This window comes from Helicoverpa armigera, chromosome 20 (assembly GCF_030705265.1).
Source record: "Helicoverpa armigera isolate CAAS_96S chromosome 20, ASM3070526v1, whole genome shotgun sequence".
Taxonomy (NCBI): domain Eukaryota; kingdom Metazoa; phylum Arthropoda; class Insecta; order Lepidoptera; family Noctuidae; genus Helicoverpa; species Helicoverpa armigera.
This window is the reverse complement of record NC_087139.1, coordinates 6,656,865-6,683,868: the sequence shown is the minus strand read 5'-3', so window position 1 is coordinate 6,683,868 and position 27,004 is coordinate 6,656,865. Positions and strand designations below refer to the sequence as shown.

Genomic DNA, 27,004 nt, shown 5'->3' with positions numbered 1-27,004 from the left:
TGCACTAGAAACCTAATAAGAAAACTGCATACTAAACCAAATAAAATTTTGCATGACACACTTCTTTGCAATATCGAGTAAGCTATGCGAAAACCACCGACATCCCGCTGCAAACTAGTTCCTTACACGAACAAACTTTTATAAACTAACTTACAAACTACATACTTTCTATAACGGGATGTCGCGCCCGCAGCCATATTCCATAAATTAAATCCTTCCATAGAATAAGTGAAACTGGAAAAAGCGTAAAGAAAAGAAGGCGAACACACACAGAATTCGTCATAACGCCCGGCGAAACAAGTTGGAAACTTGCCGAAGAATATATTAAAACTTTATCAAAGCTGAAAGTTCCATTTCCTCTTGTCGTGTCGTGGGAATCCTCCCCTCGAGGGCTCGGCGGTACGTCTGCCAAACGTACTCCTTGACAGGTGAAAATTAAAGTAATCGGATGTCACGTTGCGTGTTTTTAATTGCCCTCCAGGCTATATTAAATAACTCTAGATTCAATTAAGCGCCAAGTTTTAACTTTGAAATACGCTCAAATTAAATTTAAGATAAATAAAGTTAACGAAACTTGTATTATTTCAAACGACCTCGTTCCGTAGGCAAAAAAATCTAGAAATATTTTAAGCCGAACTGCTGAAATTGATATCAAGTGAAGAGACTAAAACCACTGGACATTTTAAATTTTAGTAGAGTTATTTGAGGAAAAATCCAAAGTTATTTCATTCTCCCCAGCTACTCGAACGGGAATCTCTTTGTGCTCACACTAGACTAATTAAATCTGTAATAAGGAATTCATTAATATTAAAGAATATCTGAAGTGAACATTCAAGTGCTTTCATATTTTAATACAAATTTTAACTCGGTTCAAGCAAAAAATATGATTGGAACTTACGTCCGCTCTCCTTATAAATATTCATTGTAGTATAAAGTTTCATTTCTACTTTGAATCTGAGTTATAAAACGGGGGGTATCAGTAGATTAATTGCTTCCAAGTTAATTGATGTTCGGGTCGTATGTTATGAGCGATTTTATGGGCATACCAATAACAATTTTACGAGTCCATCGTTCTGGGAGGAACAATCGGCATAATAAAAACGCTGATCGCTTGAAACTGGGACGTTATGGAGGAATTTTTAATCTTTCGTCATTATACTTCAAACATCTCATTCGGGAGTGGTTCATTAAATTTTATTGAGCTTTACCAGAAGCTTGAAGTGCAACTTGCACGTATTAATTTTATGTACCTTTTTCCTCGTTCGGTGAATACTGGTCTTACCTGAAATATTAAAGAAAATGTTATTTATTTATTTATTTAGGACAACCAACAAATCTTACACTAGTTACAATGAATGTTATTACGAAATTTTCAATGTTAGTAAGTATGTAGGTACTTATTACAAAAATATGTATAATTTGAAAGGACCTGTCATTATTCGGTATGGATGAGGACACTGTCTTTGATTTCATAAGATAAATCTAATAAATATTGTTACTGTGCATAATCATTGCGCAGTGTAGTAGGTACTACAAATTAATGCGATTTTTCAGTTAACATCAGAATTAAAATAGAAAGAATACATTATTTTTTCCAATTGGTAAATTGGTCACAACTTTATAAAATCCAAAAAACTATTTGGCAGTTCATTACTTTAGAAATAATAAGGAACTCAAAGTTAGTTCAAAGAATCTATTAAAAATAAAAATTATGATACATTTTATGTTTTGACATTTTGTTTACATTCTTTAAAATTGTAGAAAACAATTTTTCATCTTACAGATTCAAATCTTTTCATCATTCAGCGCGGAAATATGACACATAATTACTCACCAAGAAATTATATTAAAGTATATCATTTTTAAATAAATGTAGTCATCATGATCTAATTTAATTTCCTGGCATCTTATTTTATTTTAATGAGAAACAGAACTAGTACACGATGAGCAATTGATATGAATAAGCATTTGAGTCTACTATTAGCCTATGCTGTTGAAGGAAAGCTATTTCATTCATTATTCGATATTTAAATAATTTTCGTTACCAGCCAGCACTATTTTAAACTCTTTGAGGTAAAACCTCTGCAGTGCCTAACTTTATGTTTACGGATTAAGAACAATATTCAACTTCTATCTAAATATATGGTCTGACCGTTTTTAGTGCAGTTGATAATTCTGTCACTCAATACAAAAATGTTATTTTCCCTTGAAAATTAACAGTTGTCAACAGCACAAAAGTTTCGGTACCTCTACATATACGTCTATATTTTCAACTCATACACTCACACCCGCTATACAGTTTAATTTTCAGTAGGTATGCATCTACGTCTCAACAAACGTTTGAGTAACAAGCAAACGGCATTAGTTAGAATTGTTGTACACTAGTCTAAATTATTCGAGACGCGAATGGGCAAACAGGAGTCGTACAGTACAGCCTTCGTCGCCCTTAATCACACACTCGGTTGCCTCTCAAAAGAGGGGAGGAGGCTAGAAAGTCGACTTCGCGAATGTTTAATTAGACTACATAATTATTTGGTGGCAGTAACTACAATAGTCACTGTATATTGTAAGTGTGTAGTTGAGCTTTTTGTCTGTGGTCAAAAAACATCAAAAAGTATGGCAAGGATAAAGATATAGGACAATAATATTGAATATTTAAAGTTGTATGTAAGTTGTGTTGTAAGTATAAAATATGATAAAGAATAAATAAATGAGGATGGTATAACAATTATTGACATATTTTTAGTCTATAATAAAAAGTATAAAGTCCACAAAAAATATTTTATGAATGTCCCATTTCCAACCAGCTATCACTTCAGATTTGATGGCGTCACCATAATTGTTATCACGACATAAGTTACTTAATAAAGTTTAATGGTTCTGATACTTGATACATCTGTCGGAAGTATTTGTAGCTCGTTTCTCGTTAAATAGGTACTTACAAAATTATAATTGCAAAAATAGCTATCAGTCTCTATCAGTCTGTTTGTCTGTCTCTCTCATAAATAATCTACAGCCTGAGACAGGACATAGGCTACTTTTTGCCCGGTTACAGAAAAAAGTTCCTTCAGGGTAGAAACCCCAGGAAAACCTAGCCGTTTATAATAATCAAATTAAGCTAAAATATTAACAATTGTTTCTTCATTTTCACTATTTTCAAAGAACACCTTAAATGTTTGAACCTCTGTCAGAAATCAAAAGTGTGATAACACACGTCATTAGGAAGCTCTGGGCTAATCCTACGTTAAAACAATTTATGATCAACCTTCTCAACAACGTTTCTCTTATGCTACGTACTCTTACTGTTTATTATGTGTTAATTATGAAGTAATTACACATTTAACAAGCCGCGTCTATCAAATCTGTTTGTTTTGTGAACCAACAACCAGTATGGAATTTTGTTGTTAGAAAAATAAGAAAATATCCTTAAATAATAGGTACGTATGATGTCGACGATACCTACATATATGTAAAAGACAAGGTTTATTGAAAATAAATATAGTAAGTAGTTAAAACAAACAATTTAATTTTATGGAGTTAATTAAGGAAATAAATATAAAAACTAACAATTATTTTATCCAATAAATACCTTTAGAATGATCCACATTTTTGCTACCCTTGAAATTGAAATTGTAAACAAAAAGAAGGTTACATTTCATTTGCGACAAGTTTTCACCACAATAAAGAAAAAACTCCACAACGCCACGTGTAACGATCGTAGTTATAAGGCACAGCCCACACTAGTACGTCACGGGTTTCTCAATTAATCATTTATTTCTTACTTAAATATTATAAAAAAATGTATATTCCCAACCACACGTATGTGTACGTTAGTAGGTAATACTTACATATTATCATTTATGTAGTTCTTTCTACACGTAACTATTTAATTCAATAGCATTGCATTTATATGTTAAACTGTACCTACCTTTTCCTTAAATTCCTTGGCCCATTCCCAGTTATAAATAAAGTGTACCCCCTAGACTTTCAACAGCAATTGATAACTTTTGAGAAAGTAATAAAACATTTTATTCGTCGTGATAAAGTTAGTCTATAGGCGTTCATAGTTAATGACTTTGTCTCGCATTATCAACGGAACACAAAAGCGGTTATTGTGTCCCAAAATCTCTCTTCATTGAAGTGTCCAATTACGCTCTACAATGCTGTTTATGACATATTTTATTACGGTACGTAATGAGCTGACGAATATAGGTAACGTTTTTATTAAAGAAAAAAATTACATAAGTACCTATTCTGGTTCTCTTTTTTTGAAACACTCATTCTAGAGAGTTTACCTAACCGTAGGGTTCAACAAAGTTAGGCCTTTCATTTACGCCACTTACTGTGTAACGTTGTAACCTAAAACAATGAAGGCGCAGTGTTCCCACAAATTACCACTAAGATGTGACAAAACAAAGGGTTTATCAGGAAAACAGAACACGCCGCTGATTAAATCAAAATAAACAGAAACATCTTGAACAAAGTACATTAACCGTTCATTTCTTTTGCCTCATCTCCTTTTAGAACTCGGTCGACAACCGTATCGAGTTTCGTCAAAAACACGACGAATATAATCCCCCGCGGTTACGTGGTAGCAAAGACACATTACTGATTCACACACGAGATCGAACAAATAAACCCCCCTGAATGGAGACGAGAGCCCCTGTGAACTTCTCAACAGTACCAAAACAATAGAGGGCAAAAAGAAAACGAAAGATCCTGTTAAAACCTCGTGACGTCACCTGAACGAATTAAAACTTCCGTCCTTATCACGCGCGATGATCCCTACACCTCTCACTCTGGCACAGGAGGCAATTGACCTATTTTCGGGCGGGTGTGCAATAATTTCACGAAGGGCGGTCTACATAGCTTTAGTTATAGATTTGCCGGCTTGCACATTCTTAGGATCGCATCGACCGAGTTATACTTTCAATTTGGCCGTAGCTTTGTAATCGTTATGGCCAATAACAGCACGGATCGCTGTTTACGAAGATTGGATACAAACTCGCCAGTAACTGCTTTTATTGCGTACGCAGTCCGCTCGTACAAATACAATGTTTTGATACAGCCATTCGTATATCACACTAGCCGTAATCGCTGTTGTTTGTTTAATCTGAAATTAGTTGCCGCTTATATTTCGCAATGCGAGAACTTGGCCTGTTAATATCGTTTATACTTGAGATAAAGGCGTATCTACTCTCATTTATGTATGACAGTGCGTTTATTTCATGTTTATTGTTGAACAAGAACTGTATATAATTATAAGGTACTATAAGTAATGGACTTTTGCCGAAACTTACGGGTAGTTGAGTTTGTTCAGCGCGGCCTTCTCGGTCCCCAAGGGAGACAAAGTCAAACACAAGCAAACAAATATTATGAATGTTTCGCGTCCAAATTCTGAAGTAAAAAGTAAATCAAGTCGTTTTCTATTAAAGAAACAATTAAAAACAACTTTAGTTCTGTATATAAGAAATTATGTGTGCGTATCTTCACTATCTCAAAGGCCGCTTTAAATTTCCTTTCTACGTAGTCTTCAGATATTATCTTCCAACAACTGAGCTAATATTCCAGTCCCAGACCTACACAAACAAAACAACCGGGCCTTGTCAAAATAAATTAAAATAACCATCCTCTGCGCAACACATGAAAATGAGTAATGTTCCTTTTGGAGGCATTTTGCGTAACAAAAGACCAACATTTTCATAACCTTGAACTTAAAAATACAGAGCGTTGGGGTCTTTTTAAAATAGAATTTGGTATCCACATTTTCCCAAACATTTTCCATAATTCACCTTTCGAAATTCCACACAAAGTATACTAGGCTACCCAATATCCCTTATCAATACGCGGCTAGTAGCACAACGCATGGCCCTACAAAAGCCGTCAAAGCCGCGGTTAGGCAGGCAATATAACGTTATATTTCAAATAAAATTCCTACCCAAGGCCGTGGCATTGGGCCATTATTATATTTACATAATATACGTAATAAAAGGTAACTGACATTACCCAGTGAGAAAGCCGGGGCGGTGGTTCCGCACGAGCGAGCCTGTAAGCCACCCCGAGGGCTCAGCCACCAACTAAATTGCACACTCATATTGCAAAGTATAATTGAGAACTAGTTGTTATTTTTATGTAAGGAATTGTGTAGGTAGTCAAGAAATGTCTTTTTCATGACTACATTTAATGAATCTAGTCTGAAGTCAATGCTTGTTTAGATGTTAGCCAGGTTTCCTTCCCTCCTTTTTCAAGCGCACAGTTTCTAATAAAGGATTTATATCAATGTCAATAAAAAGTTCATAGGAAACTTCCAAAATTTTGTCATCCAGTTACAGCAGCATCAAAAAACGCAATCTATGAAAACCGACATACAACACCTCGTAACCCCGTCACTTGTTTTGTTAGTCCTACCTAATTTTCTCTATGCCACCGTATTGACAGCGAAAAAAAGATGGCGGCGTGCCTGCAACTAATAAATCTTTCCGAACAATAATGGCAGATCTCTTTTTAGTAAATCCAGTGCGCGTTCGTGTTGTGGTTTTGCTAATGCCCTGTTATCCTCGTTTATAAATCATTCACGTCGATGCCACGTTTTCAGCTTAACTGGGTTTACGGTAACGTATAATGCTGGGCATGCTAACAATCGTACTGTTATAAGAGGCCGTAAATACGAGCACTTTTATGTTTGAACCGGTAACAGCTTATGGGACTATCAGACTGGAAGAAATAGTTTGTTGTGGAAATTGATTTATTTATAACTCGATTGAGTAGCAATATTGGCGTGAACTCTCATATACCGTACTTATAGCATTGCAATTCAGTGTATTGGTACTTTGACCGTTACTTTGTACATAACAAAACGGCACGATGACATTATTGAGGTTCGGCAGTAAACTGTCAGAAAGGCAAATTAATAATCTAAATTGTTATATTTGTTTTTATTGCCAAAACATTATAAAAATGACCATTTCACTACAAAAACACCAATCGAGAGAATGCAGTTCGATATACTAAGACCGGTACTGCCGGTAAACACAAATTAGCGTGGTCCTACACTGACGGTTACAACTTCCTGGATGATACCATCTGATACATAACATGCTTTATTTACCCAGATGTAACAACATAAATTAATTTCATGTAAACCATGCCGTATTTTAGAAATAGAAACAATAATAAATTACAGTGTAACACTTCATTCAGTAAACAATTGTTTAGTTGTGCAGAACTCCTTGTTAAGGAATTTCTTAAAATAAATAATATCTTTGTCTAATAACGTTTTTTTTTTTCTTAGCCCTTACTGTCCCACTGCTGGGCAAAGGCCTCCCCATTTTGTCTCCACACCTCTCGATCTTTTGAGAACCTATTACCAAGTAGTAATTCACAATATACCTATTGTAAAGTTGTTGTTCAACGTTTAATTTATTTTGATTCAAAAATGAAAGTACAATGCAAGTTACTAACCAATATTCTCAGCTGATGATTTTATTCACATTTTCACATTAGGAACAAAGACATTTTTCATCACTTGAAAAAGTTAAACGACCACATTAATGTCAAATTTATTAATTAATCATACTGTGCATAAGGAATAAATGGCGATCCACATGCACTGCAATTAACTGATTGTAAACAAATAATCGGTTACGACATCACACACTTGGACAAACTCCAGGTGACAATAAAAATATAAATTAACGCGACATCCACACTATCTGCCAAAACCGCACTTCTGAAAACATTACCCCACTTGTAACATAATCAGTCAAAGATAAGACCACTCAAATCAACTTAAAAGGGTAGGTGAAAAATAGCGGGTCTTGAAAAACACGCCATCTATAGGGAGGCAAGCGAAATTTCCTTGTTGACTCGTCCCTAGTAATGCAATTATTGAGTGATCAAACAATTTGCGGGCAGACTCATCGGCCGACTCCCGAAGAACTCACTTGCGTAACGTAGGTACATTTATTATGGGAGAAGCGTCTCGGAGCGACAACATAAATCATTAGCATTCCCCCGCCCCCCGCCGCCGTCGCATACCCTCCCCCCTGTGTACTGATTCATCAGGTCATCGCCGAGTTAGATTTAGATGCTGCTACTACAATGCTATTAATTTCTGTAGTATTCTTATTACTTCCACGATGTTCTGAGATTAAAATAACTTCTGATATCATCTACGGAAAATTTTACATACACACAATTTGGTCCTGTCGCTGTAAATATTATGTTCTTACTGTACATTGCGAAAACACCGATAATTATGTATCTTCTTGGATATTATTTTGTATACCGCATACCTACATTACTTTATCTTTAGAGCTGCAGCTTTTTACTTTTGTGTTTTTTAATTCGGACATAATGACAAATACTTATGGAAAACATTATTTGCTACAAACACTTCCAAAAAACTTTCATCAAGTTTCGTATTAAAAGATTCACTTACAATTCTCTAATCCTACACCAAGTGAATACAAATCCAAAGTAAAGAACCAAGAAAAATGTAAACGGAATACTAAAATAATCTAGGATGGTACAATAACTTTCGTAACCCACATCCAAAACCCTCGGACTCATGATGAGGGTTCCCGATTCTAGAAAGATCGATGCAAGAGTTAGTAACGGCCCTTATGGCCGACCAAAACGTCTGTATATACGATCGGGGCCGTCACCTGTCATTTTATTATGGAAAATTTGAATAAGCGATTACCCCTCGATAAAAGATACGATACTTGCTTCGGTTTCATAATGGCGTTTACACAGGTTGGGGTACGTGGAAAATAAATATAAGGATAAAGGATGTAGGAATGTCACGAGATAGTTTGTATTTTCTATTATGGTTATTAGACAATACGTATTTGATTTTCTTCTAAATGCTTCTCCAGTCAATTTATTGAAACCGACATCTCAAATAGAAAAGTTCTTAATGCGACCGCGCAAGTACAGACCTATGTATATTTTTCACGGTAAAGATAATATAAAATGTACCTACGCATAATTTTCTTATCATCAATCAATGACAAAGTAAATCTCTTTGACACTGCGACTATTCCTAAACCTACAACAACCAAATTAAAACCGTACGGAAATAAACCCTCCAAAGTTATTACGTAGGCGAAATACAATATTGTCTCTTATTAGATCTTCAGTAAAACGACAAAATTTGTAATATTCCAAAATACTTCAAAATTAATAATCAGCCAAGAAGATGGACAAGCTTAAAAACTCAAAGATATCAAGTTCCAAACTAAACAAGACGAAATCAACTTCGTAACAAACTCGGATCGATCAAATTTCACTCTCCCAAGTAATTAAATTACTGATCATTACAAACTAACAGTTAATTAATGGATTTCAGAGTTACTTTTACACTTCAACAGAGTTTTGGAGTTCGTAAAAAGTAAATAAACGTCTCTTCTAATCTTGAGAGTTTCTTGAAACGCTCTCCGTGCAAATATTTGCCGTTATGTGCCTTACTAGCCTGGCCTGAACTTTGTTTTATTATACACGGGTTTTACTTAAACATTTTTTTCATCTTGAGATTAATACAGTTTTCTCTTACATTTTCTTTTAATTTTCATTAATACAAATATTTTTTCTTCTCAAATTCAACTAGACATTCTTCAGGTCTTAAGTAAATGCCAGCTCATTCTTAAGACTTAGTTAAAGTGTATACAAATCTTTATAAAGCACGTAGTTTGAAAGTGCAGAGGGCAGCAGGAGCAGCGCGCATAAATCATTGGTGTCGAACGCCGTCTATCGGGCTGACACCTAAATCGCAGGAGGCATTACTCATTGGAGACACGCTACGAATAAATCCCAGTATTTTTCCTTTTTTCCTTAACGACATTCCACTTTGCGCCTCCGAGACTGTTCCGCGTAAGCGCTGATTTTTATGTGTTGTCAAATGTAAGCAAGACGTCGAGAGTTCGTCCTTGTGAGATAATGCCCAAGTTTATTGTACGCTAAGTGTGTATTTGTCCTTCGTAAATCATTTTACGGCTTAGTCGGTTTATTTTTTGGATGGCGAAGTTTGTTGTGACGCTCGGGAATTTACGTTCGATACAAAGTTTTAGACATAACTTGTGTTTTATCAGTATTGGCAATGAAGATACAATGCAATTCATATCAATTAGAATTTCATTTAAGTATTGCAAACAATCTTCATTTCATTTAATTTGCATTTTGCATTTTGCATTTTGCAATTTCATTGCAAAGAAATTGAAAACTTCGCCAGCTATGCATGCAGATCTCGATACAAACAAAACGCGATAAGGCGGCTGACAAAGTTTTTTCATTTCAGGCATCGAGAGCCAGCGAATCCAACCTACATTTTAAATATGGTATCCTTAGGAAGGAGGCGCGAAGCCTAGAGCGATGGCCGCTTTACTGACGAAACAAGTGCTTGCTCATTTTAATATTTTCAACTTTCCTTGAGCGTGGCATCATTAAGCGAAAAAAGCGCTGCGGGCGAAAGTGGGCCAGCCGGGTCCTTTAAAACCTCTTCAGTCTATTGTTGTATTTTTTCCCTTTCAGTCTGCGTGTTTTAGGAATTTAGTTGCGGCAAAAATAATGTTTTCTTTTTAATTTTGCCCGATAGGGTTTTGTTTAGTTAGGAATAATTGAAGTCCCTATTTTTATTATTCGACTTTAATAGCCAATCGTTTTATGCCAATCAAATTGCGAATAATAAATGTCGACTTGACCTATTCAATTATTTTTCATAGAATCAGGACAGAAGAATTATAACAAAAAATCAAAACTACGATATGTATTAAGCTCAAATGACTGCACAGTTTATGATTACGACCAAAAAAATACGGTCGCCCACTAAACGCCACCGCTCCATATATAATTACTTCAAATGACGCCATACCTCAACAAACACGTAAAACATTCCTCCACAAACATTAAAAAACAACTCGTCATATAAAAAAAACATTAGCGCATACAACCGTGGAAACTTAATTTAGATGTTCCATAGTAAAGCTACATGTTCACTGATGATAAAATCTTGGCTTATATGACCAATAACGTGCTCACAGCGTCCAATAAAATAGTTGTTTACCCATAAATAATATTAACTGACAGCAAAAAAAGGCCTACGCAATAAGGTTGTTTGGGAAACGTTGTCATTCTAGGCAGCATGATAATGTTGCCCATAATTTTCCGGCAGTGAGCACACAACTTAACACCGTCACCAAAACAAAATGGAATCTATGACGCGCATGAATACGTTCGGTTTTGTTTTACGTAGAGATACTAAGAAAAGTGATTCACCTGTGCGTACGTAGCGAATAATTATGTATTTATAATTTCTGTTTGTAAGTATATGTGTGTATTTCTGTTACAGTGACGTGAAAACTAATGGAGTGACGAGAGAAGTAAACAACGAAAATGTGTAAGGTAATCCCGGTATGCAAGCATTATTTAGATAATAACTAGTTTATTATATACAGATCCTGACCTTTGGGAATGTTTCCGCTGAAAACCGTGTTTACATGCATTAATGAGCAAAGTTAACATGAATATCTACAAGTTTGTTACTACTTGACGCAAACTGTCAAAATACCGGGCCAAATATTTATGACTGTACTTTTCTGCTTGAAAGGGACTTTTGCTTCAATGTAAGACTGATAGATGTGCGAGTGAAACCCACACATGCAGACGACATCCCTTCATCTAGTACAAGTCCGCTGCGTTCATAAATAAGGGTTGTCAAACAGCTTGGAACTTGCTGGATATATTGCTGTTCGAGCAATACTCGTTCTACGCGACACAGCTGAAAACTTACTGACGATTCATATGGACAGATGAATAGAATATTTTAACATAATCTGCTTGCTAGCAAACCTGACAATATAATAACACAAGGGAACAAGATTTTGGTTGCATAAAATATTACGACTAGTATTGTATATTTTTGGGCTGCTAATTTAAGATCTGAAGTCAGAATTTCTGTATCAGCTTTAGTTTTTGAGATATCAACAAAACGTGATTTTCACAGTTTTATTAACAAAAAACAGCAGAAAAACAACAATTAAGCATCAAAAAACTTTCTTTTATAAGATTTTCTAGCTTGATTGGGTTCACTAGGGCTGTCTTTAATGCTGCAACAGTATTTCGCCATCATGTTGACATTCCAATGACCCTGGGACCGCTTTTCCATAGTCCGAATATCTTGATGGGACCGTTCACCTTGTTCTTCAATGAGATCGCATAGATTTTCAGGGAAATGGTCAAAATAGCTAAGGAGGAGGTATACCTTGATGCTCATATCACAACCAAGCTGTTGGAAATGCGACAACATCTGTTCAAAGTGCTTTGAATAAGCTTTCGTCCTTTTTGTTTGATAGAAATTTTTGTGCAATCCAAACGAATTCGTTTCAGGCATTTTTTTCGATATCGGTCATGTAATTATGAAACTTCTCATCTTTCATCAATCACCTTATTTGTGAACCAGCAAAAATTCCGGCTTTTAGTTTCTCTATACTCAAATAATGGGACTTTTTAGATATGTATTGAGCATTTTTGTTCAGAGCTTTTACAAATTGTTTCATGAGCCAAAGTTTGATGTGCAAAGGTGGTAGCACCTTTATTAAGGTAAAGTAGTAGATAACAAGTTAGGATAAATCCATTTGGACCGTTTTTTTTTTGTTAATATCGTTCATATCAACCACGCAGAAAAACTACCTAATGATTCGAGGGTTCTCGCCAGATCATATGTGTTTGTTACTTGGAATGCGGTCTTTTCTTACTTTTCCATAACCTTAAAGACTCGATGCATGTTTTACCTAACATTTAAGACACCCAGTAGGTACCTGTCGCAGGTGTCCAAAGAAAATCCAAAGAACTCAAAGTACACCCGTTTCAAGAACTCCGACACGCTCAGTCTACAATCTTTAGATGTATATTCACCACAAATATTACAGAAATAGTTAGTATCATTTTCACAAGTATTTTGCAACATAGAAATAGTCAAAATTATATACTTTTTAAATAAAATGCTCTGTTTTATGAAATTTAAGTGTAACTTGTTTGAAAATACGGTCAATAGCTGTATCTCAAAAACTAAAGCTGTTAGAAAAAAAATGTGGGTAGATTTGAAATCAGCGACCTCGAATTAGTAAACAAAAGTCATAAAATTTCATGCAACAAAAAAAAAGTCTTATTTTGTTCCCTTGTGTAATAGATCGTATCTGTGTAACAGGGCGTAGTATGTAGCGTGAATGGTGTTAGAAAGCTTTTTTAAATTGAGCAGAAAATTCTTCCAAATTGAACTCGCGCTTATCAGCATTAGCAAAATTAGGTTTTCCAGCAAACGTTCACAGAGTTACATTATATTACATTTAAAAGCTCACATTACCAGACGTCGTTTATAATATTATACCTACGAGTTTATATTTTTGTACGAAATATTTGTAAAGGTCATTACGAACACAAACATAGTGCAAGTATATGAGGCGTCAAAAATTAGTGGCCGACATATTTTTGTCTTTCCCGCCCACTGTCCATTTTTACCAAGACGTTTTATTTTTTAAAGCCAAAGCACTGATTCACGTTGCCTTCTGCCTCTGAATATGACATTAATTAGCCAGCCATTTTTTAAACGTTAACATAGGCGTATTAGATGTTTTTATATAAAATTCATTCTTGAAAATCTTATGAAGAAACTGTACTGATATAGACGTTATGATACATTTTCATTACTTACATTTACATTTTCAAACGAAGATGTATTTTTGAGTTAGCACGTCACTATTTTAATTCGAAAAAATATAGAACATATTCTACTTAAGGTACTTGAAAACTTTTACTATCTAAATTGAATGATACAACTCTACAATAAAATATACACTTATAACTTTTCTGCAACCAAATAAAAATGGCATTTCATAGCGAATATCACCGTGGACCATAAAATAGTTTTACGACAGTAGAATGTTATCACACGACTCGTTCACAGTTATCACACAGTTTTCATGTTTCTGCATTGCGTCAAATTATTATGTCATTAGGGGCCAAAACTGTAACATCCCCGTCGGAATAACTAATACCGAACTATTTTTAATCGAAATTTCAAACATAATTAATGTTTTAGGTAGTTTTTTTAAAGCTAAAATCCACAACAGTCCGGTATAAATACATAGTATAAAACAAAGTCTTGCTTGCTCTGTCCCTATATCCTTATGTACGCTTATATCTTTTGGATGTCACAATGGATTTTGATGCATTTTTTTTTTATAGATAGAGTGATTAAAGAGCAAGATTTATAAGTAATAATAACATCCATTATATAGTGGAGAAATACTTTTTTTTAGTTTTATTGCACCCGTGCGAAGGTGAGGCTTTAGTTTTACTTTAAATCTAAGGACCATTGATTTCATTATTTTTAAAAAGAAAAGTACACCAAATACGTATTACCTAAGTGCTACGGGAACACTTCAAGACTCGGAATGTCGCGTAGCAATTACTTATGTACGTAGCACGTGCTACAGCAGCTACGCCGTAGCTTATCGATGGCGATTGATAAATTACCTTAGGATCACATGAGGTTGTTGAAGCGAAGATGGAGAGGGTTTTAATCACTTGTTCTTATTTTTTTAATTTTCATATCTTCATTGGAGTAAATTATTTTATTGATAGGTTAAACATCCTCATAACACGTTATCTAATTTTCGAATCCCAGATATTTTTTTTCCAATCGATAAACATGTTACGATGAAAAATAAATAATCGTTGTAAGTTAGTCTTGATAAAATCCAAAAACCAAAGATTTGTTCTTTGGTTTCATTTATTACGGACAGTTAATGTAAGAATATCTTTAGAAACATATAATAGAAATTAAGACAAAGAAAAAACTGTTTATTGCACTATTCTGCGTGACAACAACGACATTATTCTTATAAAACATGTGTGATTGTTTACGGAGACTGAACTCAAAAAATGTCGGCCAGTTCAAGAGCGATCGTCGCGAAAAGATAGCACACCAACGTAATGTCTACACTATTCTTTCATTATTTATTATAAACTTTTGATTTCGTGCCAATATGTAAGAAATATTTTTATTGTATGTAAAAAAAAACGTTAAAGAAATCCCCATACACTTTTTTCTTTTCATTTATAGAAAGCTGTGCAATGTCTTAAAAGCACGTAGTATTTTATTAAATCTTATTTGGACCAATATATAGATCTATTAACATTCATTAACGTTGGTCTTTAATGGACGTCGCTGAGTGCTGAGACTAGTTTATAGACATGAAACATTTTAATTGAATTTTTCCTTATTACCAATCGTGGGTTTCTAAATTGTTTTGTAAGATTACATGCCATTGCACAAATACATACTCACTCCTTTAATGGCTCACTATTTTTATCAGAGCAACAACAAGCCGCAAACAGATATTATTGTTTATATTTATTGCTTAATTTAACTGCTCTATGACTATAAAAGAAAACTGTATTACACAACTTATGACTCAAGAACTTACGGCTGAACCGGTTTAAGTAAAAATTGGTGGGCTTAGGATACTTATTATCCCCATTCAGATAAGCGAATTAATTCTTTAAGGACGCGGGTGGAACTGTGGGTGGAAGCCAGTTAATAAATAAAAGAAAATGATAAAGAATGAAAAAGGCAGTAATAGTGAACAGAAAAAATGACAGATATCTGCATAAAACTATAAAATACAAGAGTTACCTTTACAAACACTATTATTAAGAACACCAAACAAATGAAAGTCCTATTTTCAGTGTAATTAAGTTTAATTGATGTTGTTTTGTTACAGAAAGTAAACAATGGCACGATAATGCTGTTGGCCGCACTTCAACGTCAATTGATGGATCACTAACTACTCCCACTTGTGAAATTACCGGGACATTGTGTAATAGATTCTCTAATATTTTCATTACTTCACAACTGGTACTTGTGCATGTTTCATGTAGTTTTAATTGGCAAAGAAGAAATATATCGTATTAAGTGTACCCGCAAACTGCAGACTTGTAGTCGACCGATAGTTTTTTGGCCCCATAAATCAGTATGAAGATCGGGTATTTAGCTGGCATAAGACTGAATAAAAACTTAGATTGGATTCAAGACTTTCTTTAAAAAAATCTCCAAATACGGGCCCATTGTCGGGCCACTGTGTAGTCTGCTGTATGCTCAAATATAAATATTCTCTAGTTGGGTGTTGATTATTTATCCCATAGAACGATGATACAGAAACATTTTTATCAGAAAAGACTATCTATAATACCTTCAATTATGCATAAATCCATATTAAACTTTGCAATATAGACCTTGATGACATTATCCAAAAACACAAATGAAAAATAACCTTAAATGCTGCAGAAATTCGAAAATACTGTTCTAATTGTCTATGACAATGCACGGAAACACTGCAAGAAACGGTGACGAATCGACAGAATATCGTGTCTATTTTTATTTTGCATTTTTCCACTACGCTAGCCTTGACTCGTGTGTACTGAACGAGCAATGAATAGAAAAATGAGCTTTTCGTTCGTAACATTTCGAAACAAATGTCATTTCGTGCGACGAGATTTTTGCGAAAATTTTTCTGAAGGCAATTTACTGTCCTTGTTCTTACATTCATATTTTTTGCACTGCTTTTTTATGCGTAAGATTGATTATTTGTGTATTTGTTTAAAATAATGAGCAATTCTTCATGTTTATTAGAAAATAAAGCATGTCTAAAAAATCTTGTGCTCTTTAAAATGGATGACCAACTAACCTTCGCATGCAGTTTCACTCATTTCTCTAAAATAAAAATAAATCGCTTACATTTCCTCTGCAAATGATGGAGTGGGTTGTCATCTTATTTTAGCGGAGTTTTCTCTATACAAAAAAACTAGCAGTTCCCCGCGGTTCCACCCGTGTCTCGAGGGAACTACTTACTTACCGCATAGGTATAAAATGTCCTTTCTCAGGTTTACACTAGACCATTTGTGTACCAAATTTTATTTAACTCTGTTGAGTAGGTTTGGTGCAAAAGCAAGGCAAACAACCAGACGGAGTTACTTTTGCATTTATAATATAAGTAAGGATAAGTAAGTAATCCAAATTGAATCTCACTGTATGTGTTTGCTTTCACTTGCCTAAGCCTTGTTCTAACGCGCTTACTAAAGTTAGTGTTTGGTCCAGAATTAATCAAGTAAAAGCTAATAAAACCTTAGTCATATGACCTAAGTTAGTTTATACTAGCTTTAGTTAATGTTGACCATTCGATTTATGTAGGAAGTAAGTTAACTATCGAAAGCATACTTGTATTGCATACATTTTTTGATGTACATCATCATCTCCCGAGCGTTTTTCCAACAATATTAAATAACTAAGCCACCATGACTACATTTTTAGATGATACTGATCAAATAAAAATAAGGTCTATTAGATATAAAATTGTGTGTAATTTATATGACTAAGAACTGCTTTTTTCCTGTAGCACATTTTTTTTATTTCATGTAAGTGTCTGAATGATTGACACGGTTGCAACCCCTTTCCTGTCTTCGCTATAAATTATAGCTATTGACGTAATTCTCTAAATAGTTTTATTTCACATTCAGTGTTCATAAAGAAAGACATGGAAATCTGCGAACTCAAAGAGGAAGATGTCCAGGATAGAGCGAAGTGGAAGAAGAAGATACGGAAAGCGGACCCCGTCACAAGACGGGATAAACGCTAAGAAGAAGAAGAAGAAGAAGTGTTCAAATACATAACATCTAAAAAAAAGGTGTTTATTTCATGCAAAATACAGTTTTATACAAACCTTAACTTAATCTTATACTGAAATGAATAGATCTATGTGCGCACTTTATCATACAGATTTAATTTACAAAATTGCTGGGAATCGAGAGTTTGCTTCTGTTCAACGTTTGTCCAAAAATTCTTATCAAAAACACGTATTTACGAGTAATTCTTATAATTATATAAAAGTAAATGTAAAAATAATTGTTCCAATCAAAACTTGTAATATTTTTAATCCTGTGTTAAATATGGTAGGTACACTAAACAAATAGTTTAGAGGCTGAAACAGGTCATAGGCTAGGTTACTTTTTACCCAATTGCAAAAAGGAGGTGAATGGTGAAACCACGAAAAGTAAAGAGATTAAATTAATTGATAACGAAGTGAATAAGCTAATAACTTAAAAACAACTGAAGACTAACTCAAAAGAGAGTACTTAAAACTGAAACTGTGTGAGCATTTTACTGCGAAAACTAGCTGCAGTTTAACCAACAAGTTTGCTACTCGAAAATTAACTGCAAAGTTGTTAATAAGGTGATTAAAACAAACATAGACGCTTTATCACCCGATTGTACTAAAGAAATGTCCCACTGTCGGAGACAATAGAAGGTCAGTGGTGTATCATAGCAATAGAATTCGCCTTGGCAGTAGCAGTACATTACTCGGCCGCGATTTGGCTCGCTCACAACTCTTAAAACAGGGAACGACCGGCTCTGAGCAATAACAACCGCTCAACGCAACTGTACTTCCAATCATTATTCGCGTTTTGGGCATTTACCTTTTCCATTTTACTAAAAGGGCTGTCGATGAGTGTACAACTTTAGCCTGAATGTATTCTGCAAGGTCATACAAGGTGTTAACGCATTCAAAAGATCGTTCGTGGGTAAATAAATCGTGATTCGCAGTTTACAACTTCATATTGTTTGTATGTCTAAGAGTTAGATCGCTTATAGATTGACCTGCTTCATATTTGTGGAAGCGCTATTTTAGGATACGCTAGTTAATATCGAGTTATCTGAACAATGCTAATGGTAGTTAAATTATATTGCTGGTGCTCATTTATTTTCAAAACTATAATATCCTACTTTACATGAGACGGCATGTTAACGTAAAAATTAACGTTTGGAAGCAATCGTGAACTTTTCCGCCAATTGACAACCTTTTCTATGAAAACTGTTACTAAAATAAACCTATTTTAACAAAGCACGGAACCTACACATTACGTTTCCTCCATATGCTACGTGTCCACAACATTTTTGTAAGCACATACGTCTTTGTTGAACATTATAATAACAAACAGCGGTAATCAGTCGGCACCTTAATGTACCATAACTCAAATAAACTAGTTTCCGATGACACATAATTACTTTCAGCTGAACTATAAATCTAAAAGGCGAACTCCGCTAATCATTGCAGTTGAAGTCTGACATACATATTGTTAGAAGTACATGTAGGTACTGAGAACTATTTGTATTGGTTGGCACTATTTTTTAGTTAGCTTAAAAGTAGTCTTGAATGTGATAGTAGTACTACACCCAGATAAGGTATGATATGCTAAAAACAAGTAGGTATAGCGTAACTATTTGTTAATGTAAAGTTCAGATATTTATATTTCTAAACTTATTATATGCTATCAAAAGACCACAATACAATAAATACCTTTCTCTTTTTATGAAAATTCAATCAAAAAAATAATTTTCGTACAATACTATAATGTGTAACTTAGAGCCTTTTAGGCTATAGCTTAAATTTTCATAGAAACCGCAAATCTAAGTTTTACCAAGAAAATGGTAATAAAATATGCACACATTATTGTTAAATATGGATGTTCCTGAATGGAATGGAAATCTCACACCTCGTTCTATATTTATTTTCACAACACATTGGTATGCTAATAACATATTTTTATGGCGCACACCGACGAAAAATGGTAATGTTTTGCATAAATCTGTCACCAGAATAAGCATAGGTAATAATTTGTAAAACCTACTGCTTAGTTATGTTTACTTTCAAGAATATACGAGTTGTATTATCATCTCGATGTGAAAAATATCAGGCACTAAAATAGCATGTACTAATTTAAGGCACAGGATTTATCGCGAGTTGACAAATCGAATAGAAATATGACGGGCTATAAAGGTGGGAATATAGTGAAAAGAACATTATTAATGCGGTCATTCACTGCTCTAATATTAGGAATTATAATTTTAAAATATTTATTTTTATTCGTCTTAAAACGTTGGCATATCGACGAACTCTTTGATGAATCTGAAAGCTTAAACATACTCTTTTAAATTTATTTATTGCTAGTCTAGAGTTAGAATGGCTTCTTAGCTGATAAATACAACAGTCATTCAAATAGTTTTTCTTTGAAGAAAATGGCCGCGTGCATTACAAACAACACTAGTTTGAAACCCACCTGACAGTCATTGCTAATCTTGTCTCAGAAATGTTTGTGGGCTTAACATTTTTGTCAAAAAATTATCTGTAATATTAGGTACAGAGTTTTATTCTTGTTTCAAATGAAAATAATTGTATTACTATGTGCTATTCTTTTTTGTAAGAATTCTTTTGTAATGAAAAGTGACGTACAATAACATACGCGTATGTTCTTCTTCAATCACCTGTCTGCAACCAAATTGCAGATGTCATAAGTAACATCTTTCATAACAACTGCGTGAACTGTTACATACGTATACACCATTCCGCGAATAATTAACTGTTATAAATAACGGTGATTTTACAAGCCGTTCCATTTTTATTCGAAGTTACAGAGTCTATTCTTTTACTAGAATCAGTGCGACTCATTTTAGTTTTTCTTTCTTGTCGCTTTGGTGAGAACGGAAGTGGAAATTGATTTTCTTTCTCTTTCTATTTTCTCGTCTATTTAATTTCTTTAATGGATGTAACTTTTGGATTTCTAGAAAATGAAGTATGCCGAACATTCGAGTGAAACTATAAAACACAAGTTACATCATGTTTTACTTAGGTACATACATTATTTTTATCTGCTAAAATTACCTATTTACCAACCTTATTCCAAACAAAAGAAGCCGAATCAAAATGTGACGTCCCCACAAATTAAATTGTCCGTAACATTTTTCGACACAATTTCATCGTGCTGGGAGTTAAAATACGCGGAGCAATCAGCAGCGATTCGGTACACGACATCATGTAGGTACATCATTTTGTGGCACATCCCTAGGGGACGGAGAATTAGCGAATGAACTGCAGCTTTTTCATACGATAATTTGTAACGATTTGTGTGTCCACCGAGTATTATTATGTACCTATTTATGTGTTGTTAGAATTAAAAGTGTTTGTTTTATTTTTATACAAATAACGGGCCGTTTTCTTATGCAGTATTAGTTTCTTCCAGTAGTTTCACCGACGTTGTGTAACTAATCAGACAATGTAACGAAGATATATAAAATCTTTATTTCCATTACCTTCTGTTCTTTTAGCACCTCATTGAGCATGTAAATAAAATAGTAACTGTAAAATTTTGCATATATCTATGTACCCACTTAAAATATGTTACAATACGAATATGTTTCAATGCAAACGCGATTCATTTTAGATCAGTAATAGAACACTGCTCTCGTGCTATTAATCTATTGAATATAGGTATCGCGTAGTCGTTGCGGTTGTGGTTAGTAAAATAACGAAAACTACGTATTACGTAAAATACGTAACTGCATTTGCTTCATCTAGGCAGATTGGAAATATACTTCAATAAGTGAATGAATAATTATGACGACGCCCTTAGATGAAATCAGTATCTGGCCTAATTTTGATTAATTTCATAAACTAGAATACATTAGGAAATTCTTTAAACGACGCGCTAACTTAAAACAAACTAAAAAATGCATTTTGCATTTATGTAAATAAATCACCATTCATTGCTTTGACAAGAGTGGAAATACCTAGATACTTCTGAAATTGCGGAGACCCATTGTAGATTCGTATGTCATTTCTGAACACTATCAAGACCTCTTTTTTAGTTACGAATAACATTTTTGATTGCTAATATAATTGTAAAGTTTAAAAAGAAAATATATGTAACTTCCCAATAATAAACGGCACCTTTTGGCATTAATACAATAAACTGAATACGCTATATTGAAGCTTCAATAGAATTCCAATAAAAAAGCATAATTCACTCATACATGACACAGAACAAGACGGAAGTTTAAATAATTTCCCTAGGGTTCTAAACGAAGATTCATAAGTAATAACTAATTTCAATACTGGCGCACAAACCCCGCTCTACTCTTATTTACAAGTGAAATGAACATTGCGCATTCATACATTTCATACAAAACCTTATGTTTCACGAACGTCTCCGTTTGATTTTTAAATTTTAAAAGAATCGTATCTAGGTTTGAAATGCGGCCTGTGTTTGCTATCTTTAGTTGGTGTAGAGAAATAAGTAAGAAGATGTTTTTTGAATAGAGATTGGGTATATGAGTACTCTTTCTTCTACGAATATGTAATTGGTTGATGTAACTGTTACACAATAGTTGCACCTAATTGGTTTAATGGTCTGTATTTCGGTAGTTATAAAAATGTCTTCAGTTTTTTGATAATATTCTACTGATAATATTCACCTTCTTTGTTTGCATGGAAATATCACACGCCTGAGCAACTTTACTAAGTTTCTTTCAGGATGTGGAACAGTCGGCCATCTATGCTATGTTGGAAAGAGGTAAGAATTGTCTATCATAAACATTTAGTCTATGATATGTCTCTCACACGAAGTTGTGTCTATGCTATACGGACACAAATTATTCGCCGTTAGTTCACGTTGTTAATTTCGTGACTAAACGTTAGCTTGTATGTTAGGTGCTGTTGCGCTGTATTTTAAATGCCAACAGATTTATTGACTATGGTATGGTATTTATTTGTGTTACAAACTCTTATATTCAGTACAATATTAGAGCACAATGATAATGTAATACTGGCTTATAATAGGTACCTACAATTTGTTTAAAATATTCAAAGATATTGGAAAACTTTTTTCAAACAGTTTAAATGTGTTTCATTTTAGAAATTAAGTAGTAGATTTCAAATAAGATGAATTAAATCTAATTGTGAAATAGTAACATAGGCGGTATTTTTGCTAAGGTGTTTCAATATTTGCACATAACAGTCCTCTGAGTATTTCTTTTCATATATAAGTAGGTATATGAATTCTTATTTTTGTAACAGTCCTCTGCGTAGGTAGGTATTTCTTTTCATATATAAGTACCTATATAAATTCTTATTTTTTATACCAATAATGGCATCTTTCTTTACTTTTACGACAGTTTACCTGAATTAGCAGGACCGTTTAAAGCATGTACTGAAATGACATTAACTTGAACGCATAAACAGTTTCTACGAAGTCCTTGTTTAGTATTAGTGCCGACAATATAGGGCTCTTAGCCTTTATAGGCGAAGAGCTAATCAGACGAGAGCACACCTTCGTATAAATTAACTATTTTATTTTATTGATGTGTTAATTAATACTACCTTTAAATATAATAAAGAGGTAAGTGTTTCTTATGTATTTATTTCTGGGAGAAATTCAGAAAAGAGTTAGTTTATCTTGTCCTACTTTGAATACAGTATACGATGCCATCTTTTCCGGGTTAGATTCTATTATTGATCATTTTGTGAATTTAAAAAAAAAATTTAAAAGCAGTTACAAGTTAAGACAGTATCTTAATTAGGTACCTATATTTGCCTTAATTAATTTGAATGTTTTTTCTCTTGTGATAGAAAAATTAAGACACTGCTACTTTGATACCAGAACGAAATAATATACAATGCTATGGTAAAAATCTATTTAAGTAAAAGCTTTTATAAAGTGTTCCTGAATACTCAAAAACTTTCCATTTCCATAATAAAACGGTAATCATCTAGCTGATTGTTACACAATAACATAAATAAACAAGCCAAAGTAATGATGAATAAGTAAACTTAATGAAAAATGTTCAAAAAGAAATATAAAAAGGAAAGACAAAGGAAAAGGAAACTAATTATACTTAAAATTCGCGTCCAACGGAGTTGGTGTTACAATTGTACGAACAAAAGAAAATCGCCCGCGTTTTTTCCCCACAGTCCCTCGGTTACGCGATTATTGAATTTGAATTTGTCAGAAGTTATTTAGGTCATAAAGTACGAATCTATATCCCGAGATATTACAAAATATGCGTAATTTTATATTGATTTGTAAACTTCTCAATACTTTACTAAACGCTGAGAAAATAGAACAAAGGTACGTACATGTTTAAACCAAGTTTAGGTAATGTCAAAAACTTTGTGAAAACTAATTTGGTTCGTAATTAAAAATATACATAGCTAATAAAGTATTGTAGATAATGGCTTAATAAATACGCAAAGTTATGGCTACGTATACATACAAATAAATAAATCTTACCTTAATAGAGCCGATGTCTCGAAGTTGGCGAACAAAATAAGTCCACGTACATACACCGTATTTCACTACAAAGCACGATGTACGATCACATCTCAATAACAATGGAACTTGCAAGTTTTTGTTCCAGTTTTGTTTATTGTAGTCACAACCTCATGGGAAATTATCCGGGATCCCTCAACACCGACAATCTTTTAACGTTTGTTATGGACAGAAACGCAAACACTACAACAGGTACAACATATGTACATAAAATACTTAATTTTCACTATTTTATTCGTACATACATAAATATATTTGCTTTCCTAGCGTTTAATCACAACTTACGGGAGAATTAACAACCAGATTTTTTTGTAAGTCTTTTCATGACAGAAACGAACGCACTCGATCTTCTTCACGTTTATTTAATCACAACCATTTCCACCTATCCGTCTATAGTCTAAAAGTCCACACTGATGCTCGGCTACATCTCTTTCAAGTTTTAAACACTAATTTATTCTATATTCACAACACTGAAGAGGTAAACATTGAAACACGTTAAGATTTACATCGTGTTAACTTGCGGTGTCTTTCCTAATAAATTCCATTTCAATTCACAGTAACATCACAAGGTATTCAGAGCAAGTTTACGGAGTACTATCATATTTACAAGTGCTTTACGAGATAGTTTTTGGCACAGTCAAGTTTGACGGAGTTCATGGCGAGCACGTGAAGTTTGCAAGCGATACGCGAAACGCGCGCGTTTTCCACTAACTCCCAACCGACCACTGAACACACATCGCTACGAAATATGCATTTATAAATAGTTATATGTATCCACGTCCAAGTGTTTCACTAATACGCGAACCCGCCGTAGTTTGGAGGACGGCGGTGAATGTCAGGTGATGTCGGAGCTGTCAGTGAAACTGTGTTTTCGGTTTTCCAACGCGACGTGTGTTCGTCGTACTGTTTGTGCTCCGTTACTAGAGGCACGCGTTCTACTGCAACTGCTGAAAGGCGAAACCTGTTGAAATAGGACAGGGGACTGCGTGCGAGCGAGACGGCACGACGACTCGCGGCTCCGTGCCCAGTTTCAGGCGCTTATTTTGCTACTTTCGCATGTGTGCGTGAAAAGTTGCGTGCTTACGGCCGACGAATTGGTGTTAGTGAGTTGTGGAAAACTCTCTTTAGGACGCTTTCACAAGCGCAAGGATTTCCATGATTCCAAACAGCGCGCCTAATAGATTGTATTGAACATCGCATACTTTGTATGGACGTGTTATTTTTGACTGTGTGTTATGACATTTTTTATTGTTGAATAAAATTTTATTTACAAGGCATAAGTGTTTATTGGCTTATTTACTGGTGTAATGTATAACAGCTGTTCGTGTAATACTCTAATTTTGTAACCTGACCTGCTTTACATCTTTTATTGATAAAGCATATCATAAAACACGTGCGGGTAATTTTTGTGTTTTATAATTAACTAAGTATGACTACGAGTATTATTGAATAAGTTTAGCTTTATTATAAAGCGATAATGGTAGAGCAAACAATAAGTTTATAATGAAAAAATTGGCGCAAAAACAATATTGCGAATACTTTGTTTTATTTAGGTAGGTAAGTTAATCAAACTATCATAGGCTAAAAATAAAACAATAAAAATCGAAAGTATTGTATCAGAATTCATTAATCGAAATCGTTTCTTAGAATCGGAGGTGTCGTTGTAAGAATTAATCAATTTAAAGTGGCATCAAGTCCAATATAAACAAGAGGCCACACAGACGCATGTCGTAATCAAATAGCACGCAACTCGGAGGCTGTGTAGGTCGGCGAGCGGGACACGAGAGCGGAGAGAGCGCGGGTGCGAGCAGGACGTCGACACGCACTGTGGATGCGCACGCAGCGCTCGATACACCCCACGGCCTCCACACTCACACTCCTCCAAATGTATAGCGAAATGGGCGAGCACCTCTGACAGCTCGCTCCAATGTAGCGATGTACCCTTCATTATATCGGGAATCAATTGACAAATGGGCACTGTGCTCTCGTGGTCGCTGCTCGAGCCGCCACCGCCTGCATCACCATCAGCACGACCGCGGCCGCCGACGGCCCTTTGTTTATCTTTTTTAAAAGCTCCTAATAGAGAGACGTCGTGACCCAAAATCCTAAAGGACGGTCGCTTTGACGACAGTACCTAAGAATGTTTCGTCACAAATTAATTGAATGTCTTTAGGTATCTTTTGAATCTCCTTGATGTTACAACGAAACTCAAACATAACAAGTACTTTCTATTCTTTACGTCGCGTGTTCTTCGTTATTGTCTTATTCGTTTCATATTTTTCAAGTCTTTTGTGGAAGGGTTTTTGTCTGTGGAAAACTAAATTGAGTTTTAAAGTTGACGTAGGCAACACAAAACGTCCCAGCGGGAATTCTTTACAGTTGTAATATTTTGAAAAGGATGAAATTTAAAAAACAAAATATTTAGAGATCTATTTCAATCATGGTTAATTTAATTTCATGTTCCTTTGGCAAAAATTGAATAAAAACATTTTTCATGTCAGCATCAAAGTTCAATCAAACAAAAACTAATCAAGTATTTCCTATCACAGCATGAATCAACATTCAAAATAACAAAATTCCGTTCATCAAACCGAACGCTATAAACAAAGCAATCGTCGCTATCGAAAAACGAATCGTGCGATTTGTTCATCGCACAAAACTTTTTTATGACCTTTTATTGTTCTGGAAGCCTCAGTCAAGCTCAATTATGAGCAATTAGGTGAACATGAAAGCGGTGCAGGTCATATTACGAGACGGGAGCACAGATCCAAGGGCGCGCGAGGCCCAT

General features: G+C 34.4%; 1 protein-coding gene across 2 annotated transcripts in view; it reads right to left on the bottom strand.

Annotated features, from left to right (window-relative positions):
* LOC110373400 (zinc finger protein 541) overlaps nt 1-25,143 on the bottom strand; it is a 222,395-nt gene extending 197,252 nt beyond the window's left edge. For both annotated transcript variants that reach the window (XM_064039704.1, XM_064039705.1), the window contains exon 1: nt 24,178-25,143. The gene's annotated coding sequence lies outside the window, so the exon portion shown is untranslated. The remainder of the gene's footprint in view (nt 1-24,177) is intronic.
* Between the last annotated feature and the right edge of the window lie 1,861 nt (nt 25,144-27,004).